The following is an 11,315-nucleotide window of genomic DNA, read 5'->3' as shown; positions in this document are numbered from 1 at the left end:
CGAATTTGGCGCAGTCTGCCACTGCGGGACAGCGCTTTCATACTTGAACATCCCCGGCGGTCGCGTGCGCAATATCCGCGGAACAGCTGTTGTCGGCCGCCGCTCAGCGGCCTTCATGATCTACAGCCTGCTGCAACGTCAACGCTTGTATCCATGTCTCTCTGGAGCGTGATGCGGCCATCGATGCCGAGGCGCGCCGAGGATTGACACTTTGTGTATTCAATCACAGCGTACGCCGCACCTCTCCGTTATAATTTCAAAGGTGGGGGACCCATTGAGGTACGGAATCGCCGATCTCAAGAACTAGGGCATTCTGCTAGGCTAGAACGGTTTCCTACGATAAAGTTTGGCACAAAACGAAAATAGCACGCGTTAGCGCACTGCGCTACGTCCTTTTGTTTCATTAACGCATCTCCGTAATCGGAATAAGCCCGCCTTCTTCGTTGATTGACACTGAATGGACGTCAACGACGTGACAGTTACTGCGTCTAGGTGTTTGGCGAGACTGTTTGCTTTTGGTAAATAATGAAATGCCCGGCCGATGCATTTTGCATCGAAGTGGAAAAATTTGGCATTTTACCCGCTTTCGGAAGTGAACGAGTGCGTCATTCATTGAACATTGAAGTTTTTCTTAAATTAAAGAATTCCAAAATCCCTGACCGCGCTACTCGATTGTTTTAGCCAATGAACGTAGCTGTGTGTGTGACGTCTTGCGCCGCTTGGCTTAGCGGGCCTCGAAATGGATATCGAGGCAGGCACCTCGCAACACGCCTGTTTGTTTACATATAGCTTTGTGACATAGGATGGGCGGTGTCGGGAGTTCTGCGATGATAACCTCGTAATTTCTCAGAATTTCTTAAGGTGCGTGAAACATTTTACGCAATTTAGTGGTGTCAGTTAGTCACGGATATGTCACAGTAAGTATATACTAACCGTAAATGTTTCACATACGTTCACCTATTTTGCACACAGGCGGGATCATTGTGAAAATGTGTGAAATTTATTTTTATTGAGAGTTCAAGTGCCTGTGCTTTTCAATTCATTCTGTACGTCAATGCACGTGCGTCAAGAGCCACAAACTCAACACAATTATCATCTCTGTTATTGTTTATCGCCTGAATGCGGTGATTATCAGGGAGGGGTGCCTGTAAGAGGGAGAATTTTCTTTGGGGTTGCGAAAACACAATTCCACGACAATTTTATGGGCCATTTCAATTGGAAGCTTTGCATAACGGACCCCCCAACAAGCCCTTTGACTGACTAGTCAAGAAATTCAAAGGTCTGTATATTGCTCTTATTTAGCCGCCGATAGTTCTTTTATTTTGAACAAAGTCTTCATTGTTATCTTCTAAAACTACAGACCATCCGCTGACCGCTGTGGAGACGTGCGCCGGGCCTCGAATTGGCGCACGTCTCCATGCGACAGCGTTCATACGGGGTCCTACTAAACAGCGAAATGTGCTACTAAACAGCGAAATGTGCAGAATTGTGCGCGAATAGTGCAAGAATGGTGCAGGAATGTGCGCGGAATGTGGCAAGAATGTGCGCGCGAAATGTGCAGGAATGTGCAGGAATGTGGCTACTAAACAGCGAAATGTGCTACTAAAACAGCAGAATGTGCTACTACAACAGCGGAATGTGCTACTAAACAGCGGAATGTGCGCGAATGGGTAAGAATGTGGCGCAATGTGCATCAATAACTGCCGCAATGTATCAAAATGTGTAAAAAATATTATACTAAACAGCGGAATGTGCTATTAAACAGCGAAAATGTGGTACTAAACACGCGGAATGTGCGCGGAATAGGTAAGAATGATTGGCGCAATGTGCATCAATAACTGCCGCAATGTATCAAAATGTGTAAAAAATATTATACTAAACAGCGAAATGTGCTACTAAACAGCGGAATGTGCGCGGGATGGGTAAGAATGTGGCGTTTTGTGCATCAATAACTGCCGCAATGTATCAAAATGTGTAAAAAATAATATACTAAACACGCGAATGTGCTACTAAAACAGCGAAATGTGGTACTAAACAGCGGAATGTGCGCAGAATAGGTAAGAATGTGGCGCAATGTGCATCAATAACTGCCGCAATGTATCCAAATGTGTAAAAAATATTATACTAAACAGCGAAATGTGCTACTAAACAGCGAAATGTTGCTACTAAAGCAGCGGAATGTGCATCAATAACTGCCGCAATGTATCAAAATGCTGGTAAAAAATAATATTAGCTAAACACAGCGGAATGTTGCTACTAAACAGCGAAATGTGGTACTAAACAGCGGGCAATGTGCGCAGAATAGGTAAGCAATGTGGCGCAATGTGCATCAATAACTGCGCAATGTATCCAAATGTGTAAAAAATATTATACTAAACAGCGAAATGTGCTACTAAACAGCGGAATGTGCATTAATAACTGCAGCAATGTATCAAAATGTGTAAAAAAATATTATACTAAACAGCGAAATGTGCTACTAAACAGCGGGAATGTGCATCAATAACTGCCGCAATGTATCAAAATGTGTAAAAAAAATAATATACTAAACAGCGGAAGGTGCCTACTAAACAGCGAAATGTGGTACTAAACTGCGGAATGTGCGCAGAATAGGTATAAGAATGTGGCGCAATGTGCATCAATAACTGCCGCAATGTATCCAAATGTGTAAAAAATATTATACTAAACAGCGAAATGTGCTACTAAACAGCGAAATGTGCTACTAAACAGCGGAATGTGCATCAATAACTGCCGCAATGTATCAAAATGTGTAAAAAATATTATACTAAACAGCGGAATGTGCGCGGGAATGTGTAAGAATGTGTGCGCGTGCAAGTATAAAAAATATTATACTAAACAGCGAAATGTGGTACTAAACAGCGGAATGTGCGCAGAATAGGTAAGAATGTGGCGCAATGTGCATCAATAAAACTGCCGCAATGTTATCAAAATGTGTAAAAAATATTATACTAAACAGCGAAATGTGCTACTAAACAGCGAAATGTGCTACTAAACAGCGGAATGTGCATCAATAACTGCCGCAATGTTATCAAAATGTGTAAAAAATATTATACTAAACAGCGAAATGTGCTACTAAACAGCGAAATGTGCTACTAAACAGCGGAATGTGCGCGGAATGTGTAAGAATGTGGCGCAATGTGCATCAATAACTGCCGCAATGTATCAAAATGTGTAAAAAATGTTATACTAAACAGCGGAATGTGCGCGGAATGTGTAAGAATGTGTGCGTGTGCACGTATACGTGCGTGCGTGCGTGCGTACACGTTCGTGCGTGCGTGCGTGTGCAAGTACACGTGCGTGCGTGCGTGCGTGCGTTTGGATGTACACGTGCGCGCGTGCGTACCTGCATATGCACGTACACATGCGTGCATGCGTGCGTGCGTCCGTGCGTGTGCACGTAGACGTGCGTTGGCGTGCGTGCGTGAGGTGCGTGCGTGTGGCACGTACATATGCGTGCGTGCGTGTGCACGTTAGACGTGCGTGCGTGCGGTGCGTGAGGTGCGGTGCGGTGTGCACCGTACACATGCGTGCGTGCGTGTGCACGTTAGACGTGCGTGCGTGTGCACGTACACTGTGCGTGCGTGTGCACGTACACGTGCGTGCGTGCGCGCGTGCGTGCGTCCGTGTGTGTGTAAAAAATGTGTAAAAAATGTTATACTAAACAGCGGAATGTGCTACTAAACAGCGAAATGTGGTACTAAACAGCGGAATGTGCGCGGAATGGGTAAGAATGTGGCGCAATGTGCATCAATAAACTGCCGCAATGTATCAAAATGTGTAAAAAATATTATACTAAACAGCGGAATGTGCTACTAAACAGCGAAATGTGGCACTAAACAGCGAAATGTGGCGGAATAGGTAAGAATGTGGCGCAATGTGCATCAATAACTGCCGCAATGTATCAAAATGTGTAAAAAATATTATACTAAACAGCGAAATGTGCTACTAAACAGCGGAATGTGCTACTAAACAGCGGAATGTGCGCGGGATGGGTAAGAATGTGGCGCAATGTGCATCAATAACTGCCGCAATGTATCAAAATGTGTAAAAAATAATATACTAAACAGCGGAATGTGCTACTAAACAGCGAAATGTGGTACTAAACAGCGGAATGTGCGCAGAATAGGTAAGATGTGGCGCAATGTGCATCAATAAACTGCCGCAATGTATCAAAATGTGTAAAAAATATTATACTAAACAGCGAAATGTGCTACTAAACAGCGAAATGTGCTACTAAACAGCGGAATGTGCATCAATAACTGCCGCAATGTATCAAAATGTGTAAAAAATATTATACTAAACAGCGAAATGTGCTACTAAACAGCGAAATGTGCTACTAAACAGCGGAATGTGGCGGCAATGTGTAAGATTGTGGCGCCAATGTGCATCAATAACTGCCGCAATGTATCAAAAATGTGTAAAAAATGTTATACTAAACAGGGAATGTGCGCGGAATGTGTAAGAATGTGTGCGTGGTGCACGTATACGTGCGTGCGTGCGTGCGCGTACACGTTCGTGCGTGCGTGCGTGTGCAAGTACACGTGCGTGGCGTGCGTGCGTGCGCTGCGTTTGGCGATGTACACGTGCGCGCGTGCGTACCTGCATATGCACGTACACATGCGTGCATGCGTGCGTGCGTGCGTGCTGTGCACGTAGACGTGCGTGCGTGCGTGCGTGCGTGCGTGTGCACGTACACATGCGTGTGCGTGCGTGTGCACGTAGACGTGCGTGCGTGTGCACGTAGACGTGCGTGCGTGTGCACGTAGACGTGCGTGCGTGCGTGCGTGTGCACGTACACGTGCGTGCATGAGTGTGTGCGTGCGTGTGCACGTACACGTGCGTGCGTGCGCGCGTGCGTGCGTCCGTGTGTGTGTAAAAAATGTGTAAAAAATGTTATACTAAACAGCGGAATGTGCTACTAAACAGCGAAATGTGCTACTAAACAGCGGAATGTGCGCGGAATGGGTAAGAATGTGGCGCAATGTACATCAATAACTGCCGCAATGTATCAAAATGTGTAAAAAATATTATACTAAACAGCAAAATGTGCTACTAAACGCGGAAGTGGGAGGGTGTCGATATGGAGGATCGTCTGTGTTATCATGAAATGTGTTATGTATATCATGGCAGTTTTTTTTCTGAATCTGGTGAAACGTGTAGTTAGCACACATTATTTCTAATAAATGTCTCAGAAACAGCTCGGCTAAAAAACACCACATATCATGGTTGCGAGGTCGAGTTTGTTCGTTCGTCCGTTCGTGCGTTCGTTCGTGGCCGTCCGAAGACGGTCTCGGCTGCTTATATAGGATCCTCCGGTGACGCACGGTCTTGTGTACGCAATCGACGTTGCTTAGTTGCGATTCATCAACACAGCTATTTAGTAAATTTTCGTACGATTTCGCGTACGCGAAGCGAGGCCGTTTTAGTGCGATTCATCAACGCTAAAATTTACGTAAACCTTTGCGTAATTCTACCGCAGAGCTGACGAGGTGCCGTAAACCACTCGAAATTTCCGCAGTGTTTCCAGCACTACCGCAGCATGCATTATTTTATTGAGAAAAGACTAAAATTGCTACTCAACTAAAAATAAATAAATAATTACCATACTACACAGACAGGCGGCGCCTTTGACGCTTCTTTTGTCATAGCTTGACATTGTTTTCGTTATAAGCAAGTTCGTAGTTAGCCGTGTACGTGCACACGCACGCACGTGTACGTGCACACGCACGCACGCACACGTGCACAAGCACGCACGCACGTGTACGTTCACACGCACGCACGCCCGTGTACGTACACACGCACGCACGCACGTGTACGTGCACACGCACGAACGCCCGTGTACGTACACACGGCTTAAGTGTGTGCCGTGTGCCGTGTGCTGTGTAGTACTTGCGCACGCACGCACGTGTACGCGCACACGCACGCACGCGCGCCCGTGTACGTACACACGCACGCACGTGTACGTGCACATGCACGCACGCACGCACGCACGTGTACGTGACACGCACACACGCACGCCACGCACGTGTACGTACACACGCACACACGCACGGTACGTGCACACACACCGCACGCACACGTGCACATGCACGCACGCACGTGTACGTGCACACGCACGCACGCACGTATATGTGCATACGCACGCTCGGACGACGCCCACTTCACGTGTACCTGCACACACACGCACGCACGGCACGGACGTGTACTTGCACACGCACCGCACGCGCACAAACCTGTACGCACCGCCACGCACGCACGCACGTATACGTGCAAACGCACACATTCTTACACATTCCGCTGTTTAGTATAACATTTTTTACACATTTTGATACATTGCGGCAGTTATTGATGCACATTGCGCCACATTCTTACACATTCCGCTGTTTAGCAGCACATTCCGCTGTTCAGTATAACATTTTTTACACATTTTGATACATTGCGGCAGTTATTGATGCACATTGCGCCACATTCTTACCCATTCCGCGCACATTCCGCTGTTTAGTAGCACATTCCCCTGTTTAGTAGCACATTTCGCTGTTTAGTAGCACATTTTGCTGTTTAGTAGCACATTTTTTACACATTTTGATACATTGCGGCAGTTATTGATGCACATTGCGCCACATTCTTGCCACCATTCCTGCACATTCCTGCACATTTCGCGCACATTCTTGCACATTCCGCGCACATTCCTGCACATTCTTGCACATTCCGCGCACATTCCTGCACATTTCGCTGTTTAGTAGGACCGCTTCATACGTGAACATCCCCGCGGTCGCGTGCGCATATCCCGCGGAACTCCGCATCTCATCCGTGCTCAGCACTCAGGATTAACAGCAAAGCTGTGCCACGCAATCTTGTATCATGTCTCTCTGGATTTTCGTGGGTTAATTGTGAATGGTATTAGCTGATGTGTCTAATGAAAAGCTACCATTTGGTCATAACGGAACGTGCCTGACGGTTCACCCCACAGGCACTTGGAGCGTTTCAATAAAATAGAATGCTAAATAAATACGAAATCTATTTACTACAAAAAGTCTTAATGTTTCTCTACTCTCCTGCACCTATAGCAGCGGTTCCCACACCTTTCCAGTACGTGACCCATTTCAGTAGTAGCAAACCTACCATGACCCCCACCTTTATAAGCCTTTTAAAAATGTACTAATTTCCAATGGCGCAGATACATTTTAAAAATTAATCACAGCAGAGAGAGCAATAACAACAACAAAAAATGTTTATTAATGTTTATTAACAAGGATTGATTTAATCATGTATTCTAATGAGAACGATGTATTTGCTTTTTTGATACAAGCAAAGCAATACGCGGGTCTGTGTGGCTCAAGGCACATCGCATGTCTGCTTCTGCATCAAACTTGTTTCGGGCCTTTGATTTGATTACCAGAAGAGTCGAGAGACCACTTTCACAGAGGTAAGTCGATGAGAAAGGTATGAGAACCTTCAGGGCGAATTCGCTGGTCTTGGGGAAAGCGGAACGCATTTTGGCCCAGCAATTAGAGCTGCTGAACTGTTGTTCTTCCTGGAACTCCTTTTTGGCTGCGGTGTTGTTGATGAGCTCCAAGAATTCCTCTTGTATGTTATCAGGAAGATCGTCCACAGTGCATCGCAAAGGATTGCGGGCAAGTTTCAGTTGTACATTATCATTTGCATCAATCTCATGAAAATAGTGTCTGAGCTCTTCTTGGAGGCTTGAGAAGTGTTCCTTGATCTCTTGCTGCAGCTCTTCTGCAAGTGGTTCTTCACCAACGACCTCAGTCAGACGTTGGAAGGAAGATACATTTCTCTTCTCGACTTTCATCTCCCAAAGAGCTAGCTTGTCTAGGAAAGCCTTGATGGCATCGGTGTGCATTATGACGGTGGTATCTGGGCCCTGTAGTTGCCGGTTGAGTCCATTCAAAGCTTCGAACATGTCTGCCAAGTAGGTAAGACTACACTTAAACGGCTCTCGAATGTCCTTTAACAACTGCTCCGTCTGCTTCCCTTGAGCTGCGAGAAATACCTGCAATTCATCAGAGAGCTCAAATACACGGGCGAGAACATTGCCCTTTGACAGCCAACGAACAGATGTGTAGAAGAGGAGGTCTTGGTGGGCAGACGGTGGATCAGGCAGTGTGTTGTAATGACATCCGGGTTCTTCTTCTTGACCAGAGTCACAAATCCTGACTTGGAGCCGAGCATGCTGGGAGCTCCGTCCGTGCAGACACCAACCAACTTTGCCCACGAGAGCTTTTTCTCCTGGAAGAAGTTGGACACCATGTTCATGACATCTTCAGCCTTTGTAGTTGTTATCAGTGGGCTGCAGAAGAGGAACTCCTCCTCCACCTGATTTTCCGAGATAAACCGAGCATAAACCAAAAGCTGTGGAAGCTGTGCGACGTCTGTGGACTCATCAAGTTGGATGGCAAAAAAGGGAAAGAGTCGGATTTTGTCCGTCACCTAAAGCTCAATGTCTTGGGACATGTCATCGATGCGCTGCTTAACTGTGTTGTCCGAGAGACTTATTTGATTCAGCTTGTTGACACAGTTCTGATCGAGGACAAGACGAGCAGCCTCTACCATGCAAGGTTTAACGAGCGTCTCTCCAATCGTGTGTGGCTTATTCTGCTTTGCGATAAGAAGGGAGATCTTGTACGAGGCCTCGACGACCTTGCTGTGTTAAAAGAGAACTCCTGTTCCATGATCCAATTTCAACCGCTTGAGCTGGTGTTCTTTGATTTTGAAGTAGGCTTGGCAAATCCTTGCTGGCCAGTTCCGGATGAACCTTGGCGAGGTGCTCCTTCAGCTTGAATGGCTTCAGGCTCTCCTTAGCAAGTGTCTTCTTGCAGATGACGCACTGTGGCAACTGCACGCCATTGTTCATGATAGATGAGAAGCCAAAGTTGAGAAAACTCTCGTTGTGTGTGCGTTTCTGCGACATCTGCAAAACAAAATATCAAGCATTAGGAACGTAAATAGTCGTACGACAAAACCTAAATAAAAAAAAATCTAGCCGCTAGTTACTAGCGGGATACCCGGCGTTGCCCGGGGAAATCAATAGCGTTACTCAGTTGGTGACCGCTTGGTTGAAAGAAAAATACCCAAAAAAATATAACTATCTATCTATCTATGCATCCATGCATGCATGCATCCATCCATCCATCCCAGTCCATGTCATCCCATGACATATCCCATGCCATGCCATGCTATCCCATCCCATCCCATCCCATCACACCGCATCCCATCTCATGCCATCTCATGCCATCCCATCCCATGCCATCGCATGCCATCCCATCTATGGCTACATTCACTATGTATGATTACATTGCATGATAAATAAAATTACAATAAGCTTATGCATAATTTAATCATTTAACAGGCTATACAAGCTGACAACAGCTTGCACGAAAAGTTAGATGAATTCGTGCAAAATTACGTTGAGGGTGCGGGTGCGCTCGTTGAGGCCTACGAAGCCCAACAATTTGCAGCGACGACCCGGGGCGAATGGCAGCCACCTTGCCACCTGCGGATACCGCACTACGAGTAAGTAGATAAATAAAATATAAAAAGGTGAATTTCGTACATATATTTGTTGAAACAAACAAAACATTAAACGTGTACAGTAAACCATGAAATTTTGTAAATTTATGTTGATTAATTACATTATCAGGGACATTCTCCGTGGTCCGCCGCGAGAGGTGACGGAGTTTGCGAGGGCAGTGGTGCCACATCCAGATGAGCAGCGCCTCTACAAGTTCTGCAGCTACTCTCTGGATGGGCACCACTGCGGCTCATATGTCCAAATGGAGTTCGATGAAGCAGGATACGATCCAGCAGCTCCAAACCTGATAGATGTAGGCGGCAACATCAAATATACCTACATAGGTAAGAGAGAATACATATATAGTTTGTATTAGAATGAAAGCAAAAAAGGTGTACATTTCTTGTAATTCAATATAATTGCAGAAACAGGAAAACAAATTATACAGACAATTAACCAAAGGCGTAGCCAGGAATTTGGATTGGAAAAGAGAAGTCAAGCGAGTAACACAAGAGGGTCTGGTGGTCTAAAAAATTTTCCCCAAGTTAAATGAAACGATAAAAATGTAAAAAAAATATTGATTGCGGGGTCCTAGGGCGAACCTATAGACTACCAAGCCACTTTAAATATATATTACTTGGACAACTCTCCAATCATACTAAAAACTTTGCGTCTGCTTTGTCATTTGCTCTGCAGGACGAATACAGAGGTTTGTATCGATGACATTCATCGAGAAAACCTTTGAGGTTGCCGAGGTGACGTTCCATCAGAGACCATCACAAGACGAAGAGACACGCCAGTGGCTCGCACCCCTTGCCGTCACTCCATCCATACTTGTGCCCGTCGAACACCTAAGAGGCACACAAGTATGGGTGGCACAAGATGAATATGGGGTGTGGTCACTGGCAAAGGTCTAGTGTCCGTCGCCTGCTATAGGAATACCGCTTTTGTTGGCAGCAGTCATTTTCATTGTGACGTGATGAGGTGTCTCCTCTTCGGGCAGGGAATTCCAATCGCTGACGGTTCTAAAGCTATAAATGCTTTCTTTTTGAGTGTATATCTACTTGCCGTTTATACAGTTTAAGGCTATTGTATCTAATTAAGACATTGTGTGTTGCTATCTAGTTTTAGCCATGGGTATCGGTTGTCGTATTTTCCATGTATAATCGCTTCCAGACCTCGATCATGTCACCCCGTCTTCTTCTGTATAAAAGAGATGGTAATTTTAACAGGCGTAGCCTTTCATCTTATTTCATCATAGTATGATGGTATGTTAGTAGCTCTAGTACTATAGCCCACTTACATTACCTGCCGCTGGCAGCGGCAGTTAATGTAAGCGGGCTATAGTACTAGAGCTATAGTAGGTATTGTTAGTATTAGTAACTTATCATTCTTATAGTTATCATTTCTTAGGTCTTTAAAAAAGTTATCAACATATTCTTTTGCAATTATTGCTTTGATTTGGGCACACGAAATGTCATTGTCACCTGTAACAAGAATTTGCTTGAGATGTTTTTAGATTAGTGTGTATATTCATTATTATAATATTATAATTGATTGTAACGTGAAATTGTTATGTTCTACAGTACAATTACAAACAATGAACTACGTCTTTTTAGTACTCAACACTGTGTATTTTGTGTCTTACTCTTATACTATTCTAGGACGTATCAGTGATAATTAAGCTGCATACCATTTGCATCATCACATGTCATTTAAATAACGATATAAAGATAATAATGTCATAATAAAACATGGTAACTTA

General features: G+C 44.9%; 1 protein-coding gene across 1 annotated transcript in view; it reads left to right on the top strand.

The window, feature by feature from the left end:
* Positions 1–11,315, top strand: part of LOC106811348 — a 66,263-nt gene that overhangs the window by 29,205 nt on the left and 25,743 nt on the right. The window lies entirely within an intron of this gene.

This window comes from Priapulus caudatus, unplaced genomic scaffold (genome assembly GCF_000485595.1).
Source record: "Priapulus caudatus unplaced genomic scaffold, Priapulus_caudatus-5.0.1 Scaffold530, whole genome shotgun sequence".
Lineage (NCBI taxonomy): Eukaryota > Metazoa > Priapulida > Priapulimorpha > Priapulimorphida > Priapulidae > Priapulus > Priapulus caudatus.
This window is presented reverse-complemented; position numbering and strand designations above follow the sequence as displayed.